Source organism: Eptatretus burgeri, unplaced genomic scaffold (genome assembly GCF_056783735.1).
Source record: "Eptatretus burgeri isolate ZD-2024b unplaced genomic scaffold, Ebu_testis_v1 Ebu_testis_scaffold_94, whole genome shotgun sequence".
Lineage (NCBI taxonomy): Eukaryota > Metazoa > Chordata > Myxini > Myxiniformes > Myxinidae > Eptatretus > Eptatretus burgeri.
In genome coordinates, this window is record NW_028222044.1 from 78,824 (window position 1) to 97,065 (window position 18,242).

Below are 18,242 nucleotides of genomic sequence, written 5' to 3' on the forward strand. Positions count from 1 at the left end.
TGTATGGGTGTGTATGGGTGTGTATGGGTGTGTGTTGCGAGTGTATTTGAAAAAGGAAACCGAGAAAGGTGCAGCAGAAAAGATGTATGAGGGGATAGCCCAAGTGTGTGATCCTCCCAGATGTGTGTGTGGTGCAGCTTGGTTTTGGACCTAATAATCGGCTTGGCTCCAACCGCCCCCTCACAGCCTCGGCCCATCGCTCGTGATGGCAGTTCGTGAGGTAAAAACCAAAGGAGCGAAAGTGCCAAGAACCAGCAGCGTGAACTTGGGGAACAGCGTCCGCAAGCGACGGTTGAAAGGAGCCATAGATTTGCAGTTATAATAATGAAGTAAATAGACAGACAGGTGCCAAGACAAAATGGACAAGAGACAATTCCACCGCCTACCAGGTCTCCCGAGCTAACCCCAAAGGGGGAGGGGGCTGGGGGAAGCAGAATAACAAAAGAATATTTGCCAAGATATAAAGTAAATAATTTGTGAAGGAGAAAGGTGGGGGGGAAGAAGAAGAAGAATTCAGGCCTGTTTGAGTTGACCTTCCAACGGCCTCAAATCAGCCACAGGCCACACGGATGACACTTCACCAACACCCTTCCCTCTCTCCAGAAGGGGTCTCAAACTTCGCCAACGAACGAACCGAAGCAATTCCATCAACACCTTGAAGCCACACGTTGCTTCAGGTTGGCTCAGGTGACACTCAGGAGGAAACGCTTCTGTTCCCTCTCCGATCAACGCGTCCACACGAGGCCCTCCTCAGCCTCAATGTCTTCAACACAGGCGGTACCTTGACCAGGCGGTCCTCGGAGGGATCACTGCAATCCTCAACGAGATCTCACAAGCCAGACGTCTCATCACAAGCCAGACCGCGCGTCCTGCATTCATTCCCGCCTTTTTCTCTCACCCCTCACCAGCCTGACCCCTGTCACGCCAGCTCCCGCTTCTTCTTCACCACTTCCCATTTTACTTTTCCTTCTTTTCCTGAAAATCCACCCAGTCCCGCCACATGAGATAATGTGGAGGCCTCGAAAAGAGAAGAGAAGGGGAAGGAAGGTCTTGCAGCAGCAGAACCGAAACATTTTTTTGGTTAAAGAGGAAGAAAGAAACTCATCTTGAGAACCACAGCAACACCAGTGTAATACCCCCCCCCTCCGTGTAATACCCGCCCATGTAATACCCCCCATGCGTAATACCCCCCTCACCCCCCGCCCCTCCTCCAAAGTTTCTGGATCATTTCCAGGTTCGGAACCTCCAAGAAAACATAAAAACCTCATTCCGTCCCAAAAGGACTTTCTATCACAGGGAAGGAAACAATAAAATGTAAAAATAATATTTCACATTCTGTACATGTGGAGGATGAACACAAAAGGTGAACATGAACACCTGGGGAAGAGAATCAAGAGGAAATGGAACATCTGGTTCACCTTGGGCGTCACGTTGGGATAACCCTCCTCCCGCCTCCAAACGTTCACCTCAGGCTCGTCGCACGGATTGTCCGCATCATTCTCCTCGTTAAATGGACGTTGATGACTTCTCATGTCCTGAGGTAAAACCTGGATTTGTTTCATCGTGGAAGATCCAATCGAGAGATGCAAAAACAGAGAGAACTTTCTCAAAATGCATCCACGACCAACGTCTCAAACACAAGTGAGACAAACAATTCCGAACATTCAACCTGAGATGTTCGAGTACCGAGTAGTTTCGATAATGTGAACATGGGGACACCGGGGCCTGGTGAAGGAGGGTCATGTGACCCACCCATGTTCCCACGCTGTGCTGTGTTGTGTTGTGCTGTGCTGTGCTGTGCTGTGTTGTGCTGTGTTGTGCCCGTGCATGGATTAAACATATTGTTCCCAATTCAGAATCTTCGTCTCTGTTTATTGAATACATCACACAACCTCTTTGTCTGAGAGTGAAAGTGAACACCCTCTTCATTGTTTGTCATATTAATACCCTTGCTCGTCCGTGAGTGTGTCCGTCTGACATCTTGTCGCTGTCAAATTCACAATCCCGATACGTTTTCCCTTTATTGAAGAGCTACCAAAGCACAACGTAAAATTATTTTGAGCTGATATGTCATGGGTCTTGTCAAAATCGACCTAAACGATCAAGGCAGCCATCTGTTAGTTTATACAGAACCCAAAGAGCGATGTGGCATTCTTCAACCCGTGTCATGACAAATTTGTCCGAGGTCTGTTCCGCATATCTCGTGAGATTGTGAGTTGGATATGGAACCGCGATGGGTGGGGAAGGGGTTTCAACACCATGAATTGGGGAGGGATTGGCATTCTCGAAAGCAGGGCTTAAACCGATATAATCATAAAAAGTCTTTATTCGAGGTCATGATTTACTTTTAACGATGTGTTTTTATATTCATCATAAGGAAGAAGGTGATTACTTTCGGGTCATATATTATCACAATCTCATGTCTTCTCCGCATACTTTGCGAGATTGTGAATTGGATACGTGACCATGATGTACCATGGCCTGCTCATGATCACACATCTTCTCCACATATCTCGCAAGATTGTGAGTTGGACAGGTGACCGTGACGGGCCATGTTCATGGTCACCATTTCATTTCCATCCATCCATCCATTGGGACCATACTCTGTGCAGAGCATTGGTGCTGCCAGACAGTCTCCTTGGCTTGTGGGCACCAGACTGGACAGGTTGCCACTCAGACACAGGATATCAGCAAGCTGGCACTCATTTTACCGACTTCAGAAGGATGGCAGGCAGAGTCAACCCCACCTGGTATTAATTCAACAACCAAGTGGGATTTGAATTCAGGATCCAAGGATCCCAAGCCCACCACCCTAACCATCAAGCCAACACCAAGTATACGATTAAATATGCGATAGGATGAAGTGGAGCTCAACAAAATAATGACAGGCGTGGGAAGTGGTGGGCCAGGAACTATTTTATACCATACTGCATATCAATACGCAAGGCTGTAACACCACATTTCCTCCCTTCCAGATCTAATTCCACACCAACAGGTCAACCCACACCACAATAAATGAACATTTCACCCATTTGGTGAACCCCAGAAAACAGCATAATCAATCAAAGACATGTCCTCATCAATTGAGGACCACCATATGTGGTGACATGCTAATAACTTCATCTGTACTTCCCCAATGTGTCCTTCATGTAGCTGTCGCAGCAGACGACTGCACAATGATTCGGGTACAATGACGCGTGTGGCACACAACAGATGGCCACAATGGGCTGACGGTTTATCCTTCCGGTTGTGGTAAGGTTGAATCTGTTTCACTTCTGGAGACCAACCCTGAATGACAGACTCGAACACCCGAGACAACTCCATGTCACGTTGCGCTTCCCATCTGATCTCATGACTTGTGATTGAAAGTAATTCAACCTCTGACATGTGAAACACATCAACGACATCAATATACTCCTCTGCAGATGGCTGTACGATCTCAAGTGGAAGCTGAGACAGCGCATCTGCATTTCTGTTTTCAGTCGTACTCTTGTCTTCAATGTTCCAGTCATGTCCAGCAAAAAACAATGCATATCGTTGCAGACGTGCAGCTGTCATCACTGGTATGCTTTTGTGAGGGTGGAGGATGGAAAGCAGGGGTTTATGGTCCATGAGGAGGGTAAACGTCCTGCCAAAAAACATCATGGTGAAATCGTTTTACTCCCCATACGAGGGCCAATGCCTCCTTCTCTATCTGTGAGTAATTTTTTTCTGATAAGGTTAATGACCTGGATGCAAAGGCTATTGGTTGTTCTTCACCATCTTCCATGACATGAGAGAGTGAACTCCCAAGACCATATGGTGACGCATCACCTGCAAGTGGTAAAGGTCTGTTCGGATCATAATGTGTAAGAACAACGTCAGAAGCAATCGACGTTTTACCTGCATAAATACCTCCTCGCAAAGCCTTTGTCCAACTCCATGTGTGTCCTTTCTGTGGTAGCTGGTGCAACGGATGGAGAAGTGTGGACAAATTTGGGAGGAAACGATGACAATAGTTGACCAACCCGAGAAAGGAGCGAAGTTGTGGGACATCTTAAGACTTTGATGCTTCGGCCATCACCTTTACTTTGTCGGATGTCTTACTTAACCCTTCCGTCGTGATTTCATGCCTGCAAAAGGTTCGCTTTTATTTGAGAAACAGACAGTTGTCTAGTTTACCCAATCGTGTGGTGGATAACCACAACAATTGTGCATTTTCTGAGAAAAGCATGAAATTTCTAGCAGAGTTAGTGCATACCATAAGGTTTATTTTCAGATATGGAGGGAAGTTAGATTTGACCTCTGAGGACTGTGAGAGGTCAAATCCAAGATGGCTGCAGGCCACCACGTCTAATGTTCAAACGTGCTTAATTTTGGAACCAAACAGCGTAGAAAAACATTTAAGGTGTCATTTCCAACTAAATTGGGGATTCCCAATCTTTTGGTGATACTTTTGAGCGCCAGAACCCAAGGACATGCATTTAGGTCAAGGTCAAATGACGTTTAAAGCTTTTGGACTTTCTTTTGTTTAAATACATTTACTTTCGCTTGGACACTGGATTGGACCTATACAATAATAGTTAAATTTCGCTTCCATTTTGACACCATTGGCACTCGATATCCACACATTTCTCCCAAATTGCATCACAACTTCCTTTGAAATATCATTTCTATCCAGCAAACTAGTGCAGATCAATGTCGCTCACGATAACTATCAATCTTTTTTTTATTTTATTTTTTTTATTTTTTTTTGTATACCTTGGTCGAGGCTCGTATGAGAGCAAACACACAACTCACAGCAAGGAGGCATGAGACAAGAGGGGCGGAAGTGGAAGGGACAAAACAGTGGGGAACAGACACATTAGGTGAACTGTTGAAGGGAGAGGGATGGGGATGGGACGAGGAACATGGCGAAGAGAAGATGGACATTTCAGGTACTTTCAGGAAGGAAAGCAGGAGAAATGAAGGAAGTGGGCTTGGGTGGATTATCGGGGGTAGAAAAGATCGAGGATTTGGATGGGGGAAGATAAGAGGTGGTGGTGAACAGCTGTTTTGAAAGCCTGGAGGGAAGAATGGGAAAGAATAGAGTGAGGAAGTTTATTCCAAAGGCGGGAAAAAAGAGGAATGAAAGAGTGAAGATGAGCAGTGATTCGTGATTTTGGTAGTTTTACCAGAAGGGGGTTGTTGGCGGACCTTGAGCGCCCTGTGGAAATGTGGTGGGGACAAATCGCAGAGAGAGCAGGGGGGGGCAAGGCTGGAGAGGAGTCGGTAGAAGACAGAAAGACCACCGACCAACCTGCGGTGATTGAGTGAGAGGCCCAAAGACTCAGCTTCATTGCGGGAGATGCCGATGATCTTAAATGCCCTGGTTTCGACAGCGTTAAGCCGAGAAAGGTGGGAGGCAGGAGCACCAGCCCAGAGGGGAGAGCAGTACTCCATCAGGCTCCATCTTCCCACTCATATAAATTTTCGAATTAGCACTATCCACAATTTCCAAATATCCTATTGGTAATGATCAAAATATAAGTCTCCAGAACAGAAGCACAGTGCAGTGCACTTGAGGCAGCTTTGGCAGACTTGCAGTGTCCGTCCAGTGCACCCTTTCTCGCAGCGACAGTGGATCAATTCATGGCACGATTTTGATGCTTCGGGGAGAGTGGTGCAAAGCGGCTGCCACCCAGTTGTTGCCCTTGTCCAGCCCGTCAGATGGATCTGGCATCTCAGGATGCAGGACGAATGCCTGGTTCCAACAGTTGGCCTGGTACCAAGTGCGCTTGATGTACAGCTTGAGTGCTGCCTGGGTTGGAGGAATGTTCTCTCGAGTTGTCGACTTCTGTGTGAAGAGCTGTTTCCTGGCATCGTTCACTTCCGTACTCACTGGTTCGGTCATACATCAGCACCACAAATCGCTCCAACAGTCAAATTGATCTTTTTCTGGCCCTGCTACCATCCAGTGTCTGAGTGCTCTTGCATTGCCAGTCAGTTCAATAGCCCCACCAGAACCTTTCACCATTGCATTGTTCTGCTCATGGGACTAATCAAGTGCCATGGCAGAGAACTTGTTGCTGGATTTGTGCACAACAAAATTTCCAGACTTGAATTATGTGAGGACATCTGGGTGTTTTTCAGCAAGAGTAGTCATGTCACGGATGTGTACGGGAAACCATCTGGAGTAGTGGTGTGATCTCGGGCAAACATCCAGGGCATGATCTGCGTCAGGGATTCCACATACAGCTGGAATTTACCTTCACGGAGTGACCTGATGTACCACAGCAAGAGAAGCTACAGTGACAGGATCTTAAGCCAGCAGTCAAAGTGGACACTGACCTTTGCTCGCTGGATGCACCACTCCTCAAAAGGTGGACTATCAGGTTGCATGGCATCAGTATCATCGGATGTGCAGTCTTCACTGCAAGCTTGTTGGAGAAGTGGAGAAAGGCTTGCAGCCTTGACCTGGTGTGCATGGCGGGACTTGGTGACATGGCTGGCATGTATGAAGGAATTTGCTATTCCGGAACTTGCAATATCAGCCCGTACCAGGGCATTCGTCCAGCCAGTCTCCCTGCAACTTCAACGTGGCGATCTCGATGTGTACACCACCGAACATGATCACGAAGTGATCCTCTCCACGAGTGGCTGGCCAGGTCCACTGGACTCCTTTGCAAGAGCATACAGTGGTTGGTCAGAAGCAAGGACAGGAATATGACCAGGGTTCAAGTGCTGAACTGCTGCCTTGACGATGTCCATGGAGTGCCGTATCATTGCCACCGAACGTGCATTGTCAAGAAACAGAGGCAAGAGTGTGTTGATTGCTGGAGGTGGGATGACAGTTTCGTGCACGTCATCGTGGTCGGCAGACCATGATATCCAGCCATCCATGGTAGATTTTAACAGCTGTCTTGACTTTGCTGAGCCATGCATACTCATCTTCTGTGGCAGCTGCAGCAGCCAGGATGTTGGAAGGTCTTACGGGACCTTGTGCAGCTGGCGCATTGAAGTCCTTTGTCTTCAGATATCGGCATACTTCAGTCTTGACCTTGACCTCAATGTATGACCTCTTCTGGCAACCTGAAAATGATCATCAAATATATGGGCATCTTATGATTTGTTTGAAATGACATCACAAACATGAGACACCACTGGGTGTTAATTTGCAAATTTCAACTGATTGCTTATTTTTGGTCAATTTTTACCTTGACCTTGACCAAAATGCATTTCCTTGAATTCTGGCGATCTCAAACGTATCATCAAATGAATGGGCATCCCCAATTTAGTTGGAAATGATACCTCAAATGTTTTTCTACACTGTTTGGTTCGAAAATTAAGCGCGTTTGAAGATGAGACCCGGTGGACTGGTGGCCATCTTGGATTTGACCTCTCACGGGCCTCAGAGGTCAAATCTGACTTCCCTCCACATCTAAAAATGAACAATATGGTACGTACTAACTTCACTATAAATTTCATGCATTTTTGATAAAATGAACAATTGTGATTATGTGAGAGCTTATCCACTGCACTACAAAGGTTGTGCTGTTTTTGCCTCTACAAAACCAGTCTCAAAATTTTCAAATGTTCTCCGTCTGAATTTCCAGTGATGATTTTGTCATCGATAAGACATTGTACCTTTGTATTGGTATTCCTGCCAATACCCGATCCATGGTTCGTTGCCACACTGCAGGGGCTGATGTAAACCAAACACCAGTCTGCTGTGCTGGTACAGACCTTTGTGTGTATCGATTGTTCGGTACTTCTTGGAGTCTTCTTCCATTTCCATCTTAAGGTAAGCTTCATGAAAATCAAGCTGGGAGAACATCTATCCTCCTGCGAATGTTGCCAGTATATCCTCCACAGATGGTAGTGGGTATTGATCCACCTGAAATAAGGGATTCATCAACACCTTGAAATCCCCATAAAACCTAATATCTCCATTTCACTTCACAACGGGGGCTACGGGCGAGGACCATTCACTCCATTCTCCCTCCGAGATAATACCGGCCTGTTCTAATGGTTGAAGCTCAACATCTATTTTTGGACATAATGCACGTGGAGCTGGCCAAGTCTTGTGAAACAATGGTGTAGTTTGGTTTGAGGCTCAACCTTGCTTTCGTGCGTCTCCGAGTTCAAATTTCATCCTTGAAGACCTCAGAGTACTGGTTGAGCAAGTGTTTCAATTGAGCATCAATCGATCCGGAAATGGTTGAGTCGACATGTAATGACTTGACAGTGTGCCAGTCGAGCTTGATCGTCTGCAACCTGTCTCTTCCCAACAATGCTGGGCCACGAGTGTCGACAACAAACAAATACAGCACGAAGGATTGCTTATTGTACTGTACTTGCACACACAGCTTGCATTTTGGTTCACTTTGTTCATCGGTGAAAGTATGAAGTGCAGCTGTCGTGTTCTTTAGTCTCAGATGTTTGTACAGTTCAGAGGACTCACACAATGAAATGACGGAGACTGCCGAGCCAGTCTCCAACTCCATACGCAGATAGTCTTCCTGCCACCTTAAATCCAGATGACCGAGTTTATTGACATGGTTGGTTCCAATGTTAGCTCCAAGCGGGTCTTCCAGGTCACTGTTGTTGTTTCTTCGACTCACAGTGTGTACATTTGTGTTCGTTTTCTTTCCAAGCTTCTGGAACCTTCTTGCAGCATGCCCTTCAAGTGAGTTGCAACACTCCTCGTGTGGGAAATAACAAGTATCAGGGTGGTGTTTCCTTCCGCATCGGAAACAAGACCCCCTGTAATTTCCATCGTCCTGGGCACCAGACGACCTGAAAGGCACGGCCCCGGGCTTAGTCGTCATCTTGTGGACCTCGTGTCCTCCATTATTCCCTCACTCCCCAGAGTCTTTTCAGCAGTTTCCGTGGCAATCGTGAGTTCAATAACTCTCCGGAAACCAAGTTCACTTTCCGACAACAGGCGCTTCTGAATACTCTCACTCGTCAATCCCAGACGAGCCTGTCTCGTCGTGTGTCATTTAGATTGTCACCAAAGTTCCAGTGCTGAGAAAAACTTTTCAACTCGGTGATTTTAAGTGCAGGGGCATATGTTTGCATATTGGCAAATTATGTTAACTTGTGGCACAAAAGTTTTTCTGACTGAGAATATCCCACTGAACAAGAAAATCTTTAGTGGCAAATTTTTAGAGATATTTGACGACGTTTTTTTCAGGTGTATACATCAGAACATATAATTGACCGATTCAGCAAAATTTTTGACGTGATTTTTTTGTATCTTTGATGAACCACGTCATGTTGCACCTCAAAATGATCGATGTGGACCATGGTATACAATGAAAATGTCAGAATTTATACATACCATAGTTTAATGAAATGGTACCGTAAAATCCAAGATGGACACCTCTAAATCATGAAATTCAACGAATTGGCATATATATGTATATGTATATATATATATATATATATATATATATATATATAGATGCAAAATTCGTTAAGAGAACAACAGTCTATTTGTTGTAATAAATTACAGTTCTTGATCATGAGGAATCCCATTTCAGAAGAGTTATTTGATTGGGTATGTTCAAATACAACTTCGCAGATCATTAATAAATAAAAAATAAAACCAATGTCACCTGCAGGGTGACCCGTATCTTGCCAAAAGGTGACCATGTGTGACTTCTTTAAGGTCACACTGAGGTGAACAGAGCTGCAATCCACCAGGAGCGACCCCTTGAGGAATATCTGCCTACGAGAGATTCCGATGAGAATCGTTCAACAGAGTAACCATGAAAAATGTGTTTGCCTCATAACGTCACCAAATGACGTCATAATGTCTCAAGCTTGACATATCTAGAAAGCACTCATCGAGGTGTTCAATTTGAGGTACCACACGATATGGTTCCTAAAACTTGAAACTTTGACCTTGGGGTCAAATATGTTTGACCTGAGGCGCTAACCATGAAGGTCAAGGCCAATCGCCACCAAAAATTAATCAGCTGAGCGCCAGACCATGCACTATATTCCCATGAAGTTTGAAGACTATCCGATCAAAATTACTCAAAAAATAAGGGTTTCGTCGACTCCCCTGATTTGCGACAAAGTGACCTTGACCTTCAAAATTTTGTGCGCTGAAAGGGACCTCTTTCGGCCCCTGATATGCGAAGTTACAAAAATTTCCAATGATAACTGTGCTCTGCAGAATTTTTTTATACGTGAATACAAACAAAAAAAAATAAACCAATGTCACCCGCAGGGCGACCCGTATCTTGCCAAAAGGTGACCATGTGTGACTTCTTTAAGGTCACACTGAGGTGAACAGAGCTGCTATCCACCAGGAGTGACTCCTTGAGTAATATCTGCCTACGAGAGATTCCGATGAGAATCGTTCTGCGGAGTAACCATGAAAAATATCCTTTTGCCTCAGAACGTCACCAAATGACGTCATAATGTCTCAAGCTTGACATATCTAGAAAGCACTCATCAAGGTGTTCAATTTGAGGTTCTACATGATACGGTTCCTAAAACTTGAAAATTTGACCTTGGGGTCAAATATGTTTGACCTAAGGCGCTAACCATGAAGGTCAAGGCCAATCACCACCAAAAATTAATCAGCTGAGCGCCAGACCATGAACTATATTCCCATGAAGTTTGAAGACGATCCGATCAAAATTACTCAAAAAATAAGGGTTTCGTCGACTCCCCTGATTTGCGCCAAAGTGACCTTGACCTTTGACCTTTGACCTTCAAAATGTTATGCGCTGAAAGGGACCTCCTATAGGCCTCTGATATGCGAAGTTACAAAAATTTCCGATGATAACTGTGCTCTGCAGAATTTTTTATACGTGATTACAGACAAACAAACAAAACAAAAAAATAAAAAAATAAAAATAAAAAACATACAAGCTGACTAACATATCTTGCAAAAACTTCGTTTTGGCAAGATAACAAAAAAAAACATACAAGCTGACTTGCATATCTTGCAAAAACTTTGTTTTGGCAAGATAATAAATTAATCATTATCTTACTATTTGCTGATTATACATTTTTTAGAAAATAGACAACATCGCAGCGATATAAACTATATATTAATTCCCTTACAATAAATTTGTGCAGAAGATTCACAATTTTCTTTGTCGTTTCGAGAGTGGATGACATCGCATTAATATTAATCATAATACTCGTGCATAAATCACACAGTCATGCCAATACAATCATTATATGCATTTGGTTAACAAGTTTGCTTTACCTTTCTTGCTTCTGTTTCTTTCAGATGTACTTATATATGTTGTAACACACCACGAATCATAAAAATTGAGGTATCTCTCTGAAATCAAAATGGACAAACCTCATTCCAAGCATCCTCATGTAACTTCAGAGACAAACTATGCAATATGTCTGAAGTGTCAAGTTCCAGGTGGACAACTGGTTGCCAATCCCACCTCATATGACAAGTTCCTGGACAGTGTTCAAGAGCGTGCAGGTTATGGTGATCCTGGTTATCTACCATTGAGCAGCCGACTCCGGGATGTTGATGCATCAGATCTGCAATCATATGGGGCGTCTTGGCACAGGGGGTGCTTTCAAGAGACTGTGCATAAGCTCAAAATTGATCGTGCGAAGATGTGATTTCAGAAAAGTACAGCCACCAAAGATTCTGCCATTCTGCTATTATCTCCAGTCGGCCGTCCGTCATCTTCCCAAGCATCAAAATGTGATGACAACTCACCGTGTTCAGATGCCACAACAGGGACGAAGCCAGTCACCCGATCATCATCATTCTCACATAACAAGATGCAATGTATATTCTGTAGTGGAGATGGAACGACAAAACAATTGAATGAAGTATGTTCATTTGACGTTGGAAAAAAAAATCTACGACGCTGTCCAAATCAGTGATAATGATGAATGGAAAGTTCGATTACAAGCCACATCACCAAATGACGCTCGGGCCATAGATGTAAAATATCATCTCCCTGCTATGTGAAACACGTACAGTGTCAATCACAACAACAAACGTTGAATCCTCACCAAGTGGATCAGAACCAAAGGACTATTCTTGCAGACATCGAGTTCTTCAGTGTATTGAAAAATGTACTTCGCTCTGGCAACATTGTTTCAATGAATGATGCCACCAACACCTACATTGGCATCCGCAGAATGCATGGAGTGGTAGGAGGAAAATTGATTCAGCACAAACATGTCAAAGATCTGATCAAGACACCTTGAAAATGTTGAATTCTCACGTCCCAGTGCGAGACAATCTGAAATGTTATGCTCCAAGACTATGAAAGATTCTGCCATCAGAAAGGAAATTGACTCCCGAAGTATTGAACAGAACATGAAAAGCATTTTTGAACGTGCGAATACTCTTCAAAAGGACATTCTTCGTGGCAGAGGAACGCCATGGGTCTTTGACGGATCACTTAACAGTGGTAGTAGAGATGATAACGTCCCAGCATCCTTGACAGCACTGCTCTGATGGGTGTTAAAAGGGCCATCCATGTCCTTGGCTGATGAATGTGCAAACCACATTGATACGGCAACCATCAACATTGCACAGAACATAATGTATGAAGTGAAAACACAAAGGCAAGTGACACATATACCCAAGAATCTGAACTCATTTGCAGAATCCAAGAAATTGCCACCGACAAAAGGAGCACTGGAACAACACATCAAGCGAGCTCATTATCAGGCTATGGTGTGGTACCATGATGAAATAGCCAAACCCAAACTACCAGAACCATCAGAATATGGTTGGACATTAAAGAAAAACCTATACAGGCCAGTGATAACCCATCGACCACCTGCACCAAAGGCTGTGCTGGAACTTGTGAGGTGCAAATGTGTCAAACAAATGTGCCGAACGGCATGTTGTTCCTGCAAGCGAGCAAATGTATGTACAGAGATGTGCACTTGTGAGGCATCTGATGACATCTGTGAGAACACTCAACAATCAGCAGCTTCCGATTCAGACGACAGCGATGATGAACTATAATGATGAACTCTGAAATAATATAAAATGTGACCCTTAAGTTGGCCAAGCAGCATGCACCAATTTTGTTCAATAAATTTGAAAATACACTATATTTCCCATATTTTAAAATATATAACAATTTATATAAGATAAGTAGCATGATAATTCCATGCCAAAATTACTCTGTGCATCTCACCGGTCATTTTAAGGTTCTGCATGACAAACTTATAATTAAGTTTTGAAAAATAAATTTTTGTTATAACAACACTGTGACGTCCACGGGACTTGAACAGTCCCGCCAACGTAGAATGAGCCGAAACGATGGAGGCGGTTTATTTATTTATAACCCAAACATGGCGGTTCTAATCGCTCTACCGCAAACGGGACGAGGAAGGTGGCACGAGTCACTTTTCACTGAGTTGATGATGTTTATTTGTTTTTATTATTAACCAGAAATAACAAGACTCGGCAAGAAAAGGGATCCGGGGCGATTCGACGGGATGGAGTGGGATCGGGCGTGGGGAAAACACAGACAATTCCAACGAATATACAATTCTCAAACCCTCTAAGGCGCACGCACGCACGCACGCGCGCACGCACGCACACGCACACGCACACGCACACGCACACGCACACGCACACGCACACGCACACGCACACGCACACGCACACGCACACGCACACGCACACGCACACGCACACGCACACGCACACGCACACGCACACGCACACGCACACGCACACGCACACGCACACGCACACGCACACGCACACACACACACACACACACACACACACACACACACACACACACACACACACACACACACACACACACACACACACACACACACACACACCGTAGCTACTTCTGGTGGTCAGGCTGGACCGTGGTGTGGACGCAACTGTCCCTGGATCAGCGTCGGATGAGCTGGCCTTGCTCTCGTCAGGGGGGGGCAGAAGAAACCGTGGCGCTGTCGACCTCCTGGTCTTGGCCCAAGTCCGCTCACAGCGGCCAGGGAACCAGTTCTGGCGCCAAATTGCGAGCAGGAGAGGGAGGCAGGTCCGCCCGCCGTTCGACCCCGTACTCCGAGTCAGTAGAACCCCAGAGCCAACCAAGGTGAGGCACGAGGCTCAGCAAGGCTCCAAGACACGATGAAGAACACGATCGAATCAGCACAACAACAAGTACGCTTCCCGCGCAACAGCCTCCACACCAAAAAAACACGATCTTTTTGTACCGATCTTCTTCCTCTTCCCTTTTCGACCCTGAACAGAACCTTTTTATCCTCCAGTCCTCGTCACTTCCAATCGAGCAGTTTTATTGGCCCACCGCCGTCGCTTTCCGCCAATCGTGATCACGGGGCGGAGCCATCCGCAGCCCTGTCCTGTGACGTCACGGCCAGCCTCCAGGGACTACTAAAAGGGGTTTACGCAGACACACTTACCCTATCCCGTGTCCCTATCTAATTACGTGACAATTATCATTTCCCCCTTGAAGAAATGAACATTTACTAGACAACTTATCACCACTGAATTGCTACTTATTACATCGAGATCCTGGTAAACTCGAACAGCATGGCATACCTAATTAAACATCCTAATTACCCTTTGAATGCATACCCCCCCTCAAACGTAACAACACGATCACGGTCATCTGGTATTTTCTGGAAAAAACAAAAAATCACACAAAACATGCATAAAAAAATTGGCACCAAGATTTTTCAAGATCAATCTTCTCCTGCAGTCACAAAAAAACCCCTAACAACATCAATTAACATCGTTTACAAACATGACCATGTATCTCAACATATGGCCCTGCACGAAAAACCACAGATCAATCCTCCATCCTGCTGATCACGTCTGTGGAATCGAAATTGTTGGGTTTTGGGCATCACTGATCCTGGAGAGTTTCCACCAATTCCCCACAAGACTTTGTGTGCGGATTGTCCGACGCAGTGAGATTCCCAAACAGCCCATCCGGACATTTTGATGTTAACGATACCAAGAAATGCTGGAACCTGTCTTTCACCAGCAACGTCATTCAAGGCCCGGTCACACCTTGACGTTTTAGCCAACGTATGCCGATTTTTGAATTTTTTTTTCTAAAACGCTGGCACACGTTGAATACGTTATGGGTAAGTTTTAATAACATTGAGAGCACGCTGAAAAACACTGCCATACGTCGTTGTACGCTGGCTTTAAACGTTGTACTTTTCGGTTGTCCTCAAATTTTTTTCATGCTTGAAATTTCACGACGTATGCCGGCGTATGACTCACACGTTCCGCTACGCTGGCCACAAGTTGTATGCACGGTCTGCGATCGTTGACAGACGTCAACACATGCTACTTGTAAGTTAATCATAAGTTGAGACGCGCTGAGGTAATGTTTAGCGTACCCGAAACTTATTTCTAACCTATGATTAACGTGTTGTTGGCACGTTACGCGATCGTTGCCACACATCGACAGACGTTACTTTTAAGTTACTCATAGGCTGAAAGACGTCGGTATAATGGATCGTCCTTGCGTCAGCGTCCTTCAAACTTTTCTTCGGCATGACGAGGATGTTCACACTTCGATGTCTAGCTTGGCTATGATTCCAATTGTCCATCGGCAGCGTCTATTTAAAATAGTCGAGTTTGAGCGTTTTAACACGTTCAGAAGAAACGCTTCAAATTTCAAAACCTCAGCGTCAAAAAACAAAGGCAAGTGACAGCAATTTAAATCGTTCATTGTAAACAATGAAAATAGTTGAGTGGTACCGTTTAAAAGTCGTTGAGTGTAAAAAAAAAATCCAATTGTTGAGCGCAAGCGTCTACTTTCAATAGTGGGGTTTGAGCTATTTGGCACGTTCAATAGAAACGATTAAAATTTCTGAGCGCCAGCGTCAAAAAACAAAGGCGAGTGACAGCAATTTAAATCGTTCATTGTAAACAATGAAATAGCTGAGTGGTACCGTTTAAAAGTCGTTGAGTGTAAAAAAAATTCAATTGTTGAGCGCAAGCGTCTACTTTCAATAGTGGAGATGCAGCCATTTAAATCGTTGAGTGGCAGCCTATGAACCAACCCGTGGACACGCGGACGCAAGGACGATCCATCATAACCCACACCCTCCCCCTCACACTCACCTACTACTGCCAACATGAACAAACTACTACTAATACTGATACTGATACTGATACTGCTGACATGGACATCGACTCAAAAAGGAACTCGAAAACACTGTTGGGTTCCCTTTTATGAGCAGCATTTTTATATACCAATTCCCAAAACCGCTGGGAACACGTCTTTATATGGCTGTTGTAACCTAGAAACACGTTCATTTTTTTTTTGTCGACCGGAAGACGTCATTGGAATACGTCTACATACGTCGATGTGTGTTGGGACTACGTAAAGAATTGGTTCAAAGCACGTCAAACATAAGTTAGAAATAAGTTTCGCGTAAAGAAGACATTACCGCGACGTGTTTCGACTTATGAGTTGCTTATAAGTAACGTTTGTGGACGTGTGTAAGCGTCCACATATCGTGTGTAAAACTTATCGCCATCGCATGCGGAACGTGTGTCAGAGGCCGAGTACGTCGTAAAATTTTGAACGTTTAAAATTTCTTGACGTACTCTACTTACTACGACGTATGATAGCGTACTTTAGCGTTGTACTCACGTATACCAAACTTACTCATACCGTATTTGACGTGCCCCAACGTTTTAGACACATTTTTCTTAGGTCGGCATACGCTGGCAAGATCGCCAAGGTGTGACCGCGATGTTGACACTTCCATTTCTACGGCAGTTATGATTTGAATCGTTGTGCGTCAGCCTTTTAATAGGCTACGTCACGACATCGTCGGCGATGCGTGCAACGCGCTCTGCCTAAGTTAGACTATCGTTGGGCATCGGTTGTGTATGCCGACAACAGGTTCAGCATTCGTTGGTATAAGTTATCTATAACACAACGAAACGTTCTGTGTCCATTACTAATATGTTATGCATACGACCAACTCGTTATGAATACGTCCGAATCTTAAAAAAAAACATCAAAAGTTCAACGTCAGCCAGCGTTTTACATACATTTTAATACGTTGCCATCGCTGGCTAAAACGTCAAGGTGTGACCGGGCCTTCACCAAAAACTACTGTTCCAGCCTCTCCCGATATGATCGCCAATCTTCCCACCCTTCATCAAACGGATCAATGTCCCCGATCCAGCCTGACACATGTTCACGACACAACACAAATGGCCTTCACTCACAATCTGAGGACAAAGGCCTTTGACCCTCCAGGCCCCAACGTTGTCTTGCTGTTCCAACAAAACTCAACGGGTCTTGGACTTGCACAGCAACTCAGCGTCGTTCAAATAACTTCACCGCAACAAAGAGATCCCATCCTCATGGTCAGTTTATGATGTGTGCGATCAGATTAAGTGGAGCTTGGAAAAATCACCTCAGGAACGGGAAATGGCGGGACAGGAACTACTTTATTCCACACTGGGTATCAACACGCAAGGCCGTGAATATACCACGTGACATCTTTTCCACATATCTCGTGGGATTGTTCGCTGGACAGGAGATCGTGACGTGTGTGGAGGGCTGTGTCATGGCTGACAACGAAGGTAGTTCCCATTACGATCACACCTTTCCTTTGGGTTGGCCGGGCTGATAGTGATGGCAGTGTAACAGGTGTTGGGAGATTGTTTTAACGGTGATTCACATCTTCTTTTACTGAACAGTTCTTTACATCTCGTTTTTGTGACGTCCATTGATGACCTGAGGCTTCATAACGATTTCCTCTTTTAACTGGTTGTGGTGGTGGGAGTTGTTTGAATATGAACGAATACGTGATGAGCCGGAACTGACGAGGTGGAACCGGAAGTGACGTTAGCGGATGTGGAGTGTGGAGCATGAGGATGAAAGGCAGATGAGGGAAGGATCGTCGGGGTGGGCTGTCTGTTTATACACAACACCAGGGAAGTGTTGGGATGTTTCCTGTTTTCTCATGAGCCCAGTGTTCCGCTGCTGCACAGCCTGAACCCGAACGGTTACAGAGTGTAAAGGCCTGGAGGGGGGATTGATGTTTAAGGGTTGGGAGGCAGAGCTTGAGGACTTGGCGTTTATGGAGGGGAGAAGGTGCAGGACTTGTTGACTTGGTCACATTTTTCATCACGTGGTATTTCCACGTGTCGAGCTGGTACGTCACAATAAGAAAAAAACAGGAATTGTTCCACCAAACAACGACTAACCTTGTGTCCAACGCAGCAATGTCCATTTTGAATTTTTTTTGTTGAATTTCTGGCCCTTTAAGTTTTTATGATATGTGTA

At 44.8% G+C, this 18,242-nt stretch overlaps 1 protein-coding gene across 31 annotated transcripts in view; it reads right to left on the minus strand.

Annotated features, from left to right (window-relative positions):
• LOC147007579 (uncharacterized) overlaps positions 1-17,997 on the minus strand; it is an 82,892-nt gene extending 64,895 nt beyond the window's left edge. For 22 of the 31 annotated variants that reach the window (XR_015054106.1, XR_015054101.1, XR_015054105.1 and 19 more), the window contains exons 1-2: positions 17,177-17,997; positions 1,419-1,547 (exon numbers count right to left, since the gene is read on the minus strand). The gene's annotated coding sequence lies outside the window, so the exon portion shown is untranslated. Of the gene's footprint in view, positions 1-150; positions 1,114-1,418; positions 1,548-9,581; positions 9,695-17,176 lie in introns of those variants that run through there. The other 9 variants (XM_085866848.1, XM_085866857.1, XM_085866849.1 and 6 more) reach the window with 7 other exon arrangements.
• Between the last annotated feature and the right edge of the window lie 245 nt (positions 17,998-18,242).